Source organism: Sorghum bicolor, unplaced genomic scaffold (genome assembly GCF_000003195.3).
Source record: "Sorghum bicolor cultivar BTx623 unplaced genomic scaffold, Sorghum_bicolor_NCBIv3 super_3113, whole genome shotgun sequence".
NCBI lineage: Eukaryota > Viridiplantae > Streptophyta > Magnoliopsida > Poales > Poaceae > Sorghum > Sorghum bicolor.
The window spans coordinates 1-2,309 of record NW_018397168.1 but is presented as its reverse complement, the minus strand read 5'-3'; the positions used below and the strand labels follow the sequence as shown (position 1 = coordinate 2,309).

General features: G+C 39.8%; 1 long non-coding RNA gene across 2 annotated transcripts; it reads left to right on the top strand.

The window, feature by feature from the left end:
- The first annotated feature begins 365 nt into the window (after nucleotides 1–365).
- Nucleotides 366–2,267, top strand: LOC8155416. 2 transcript variants are annotated; one of them, XR_002448999.1, is made up of 5 exons: nucleotides 366–511; nucleotides 590–766; nucleotides 1,035–1,125; nucleotides 1,922–2,006; nucleotides 2,085–2,267. It is a non-coding gene; the product is annotated as an uncharacterized LOC8155416 (long non-coding RNA). The 2 variants fall into 2 exon arrangements; XR_002448998.1 differs by having other exon boundaries at nucleotides 406–766.
- Nucleotides 2,268–2,309: the final 42 nt, after the last annotated feature.

Sequence of the window (2,309 nt, the reverse complement as noted above, 5' to 3'; positions counted from 1 at the left end):
TGTACCATTGCCTTTTCCTTTCCAGATTTGGTACTTGTACTCTACGCTCCTCCTTCCTCTTGTACTCTGTAGGTTTGTTGTAGTAGTTTACACAATTCCATTTATGTACTGTTTTTGGTAAAATATTACCCTTTTGTAATTTTAGCAATATATAATTGTTTGTTTAGTATTTGTCGGAAGGCATATTGCCTTAGCTGTTGTTTGAAGGGCTGATAGCTTGGCACATTGTCGTCTTATTCTTAATTTGAGATGTCCGCAATTGAACCAAAGAGATTTTTTGCTTCTAAAACTGACTGTACTTCCATTGCAAGTAACTCTCCTTGTTTGACTTCTTACTGTTTTATAGAAATTAGTGAATGTTACACAATTTTCAGGATGATGAATGCTTGTCCTGATGTTAACATGTTTCCTTGTTCCTTTACTCAGATATGGAGGCGGGAGCGTTGGACAAGCTCGCATCTGGAAATTGCTGGGTATCTTGACCCTTTTGGGTGGCAGAAAGTTAGCTGATGTATAAATGTTTACTCATCCTAATTTCTACCAGCTGCTACTTTGTGTACTTCTTGGGCTTACCAATTGCATGGTTCAGAAATCTGCACTGTGTATTGGGATCACCCTGGTGGATGAGGAGGATGACAAGTTTTGCATGCTCTACCAACCATCCAAGGCTGCCCTCAGCACTGGATGGGGAGGTTTTGTCGTCGACCACAAGCTGCTTGATGGAGATTGCTTGGTCTTCCAACTGATCGAGCGGACAATGTTCAAGGTGATTGAGATCTACTTTGCATAGCAAGAACGTGGCTTAATCATCAGTGGAACTTGCATGGTGGCTGAGTGTTGCAGGGAACTGAACAATAACTGAAATTTATGGAATCAAAGATTATTTAGAAAGAAATACAAATTTGTCTTGTTTCAAACCTGGCCTCTTATCTATCATGTTGTTCCAGTACCATCTGTTTTTCTCAACGGCTAGCTAGGAGAAATTTATGGTTGTAATAATGCTGACCAAGCAATTTCTTGTGCAAGTGGTGCAGGTCTACATAATCAGAGCAGCATCGTACTTGAAAGCGAGCACTGATGAAGCTAGTAGCTTCTAATACGGAAACTTGGACTATTGGAGCACAGGTAAAAAATTTGACCGTTCATTGTTGAATCAGAGTTTCATACTTCTGTTTTTATTTTAACTTTATTTTGGGGGGGGGGGGGTAAATTCTCCCGTTTCCATATTGGGTTTGAGTTTGAACTTTCAGCTTTTGATTGATCAACAAACTTCAATGTTTATAATCCCACGTCCATTAATTATGAAAATACAAGGACCTATGCTGTTTTAGTGAGTTTATCTTGATCTCACGTTGCAAAGCCAACATATTTTGGGTGGATGGCTTCTTTTTGGCCAAGCTATTTGATCAATGTCTGATAGGCATGCAATCAATGCATGAACTCGGCCAGTACTAGATGGTCTGGTGGCTCTTTCAACTGATATAGATTTTTTTATTGTACCATTGCCTTTTCCTTTCCAGATTTGGTACTTGTACTCTACGCTCCTCCTTCCTCTTGTACTCTGTAGGTTTGTTGTAGTAGTTTACACAATTCCATTTATGTACTGTTTTTGGTAAAATATTACCCTTTTGTAATTTTAGCAATATATAATTGTTTGTTTAGTATTTGTCGGAAGGCATATTGCCTTAGCTGTTGTTTGAAGGGCTGATAGCTTGGCACATTGTCGTCTTATTCTTAATTTGAGATGTCCGCAATTGAACCAAAGAGATTTTTTGCTTCTAAAACTGACTGTACTTCCATTGCAAGTAACTCTCCTTGTTTGACTTCTTACTGTTTTATAGAAATTAGTGAATGTTACACAATTTTCAGGATGATGAATGCTTGTCCTGATGTTAACATGTTTCCTTGTTCCTTTACTCAGATATGGAGGCGGGAGCGTTGGACAAGCTCGCATCTGGAAATTGCTGGGTATCTTGACCCTTTTGGGTGGCAGAAAGTTAGCTGATGTATAAATGTTTACTCATCCTAATTTCTACCAGCTGCTACTTTGTGTACTTCTTGGGCTTACCAATTGCATGGTTCAGAAATCTGCACTGTGTATTGGGATCACCCTGGTGGATGAGGAGGATGACAAGTTTTGCATGCTCTACCAACCATCCAAGGCTGCCCTCAGCACTGGATGGGGAGGTTTTGTCGTCGACCACAAGCTGCTTGATGGAGATTGCTTGGTCTTCCAACTGATCGAGCGGACAATGTTCAAGGTGATTGAGATCTACTTTGCATAGCAAGAACGTGGCTTAATCATCAGT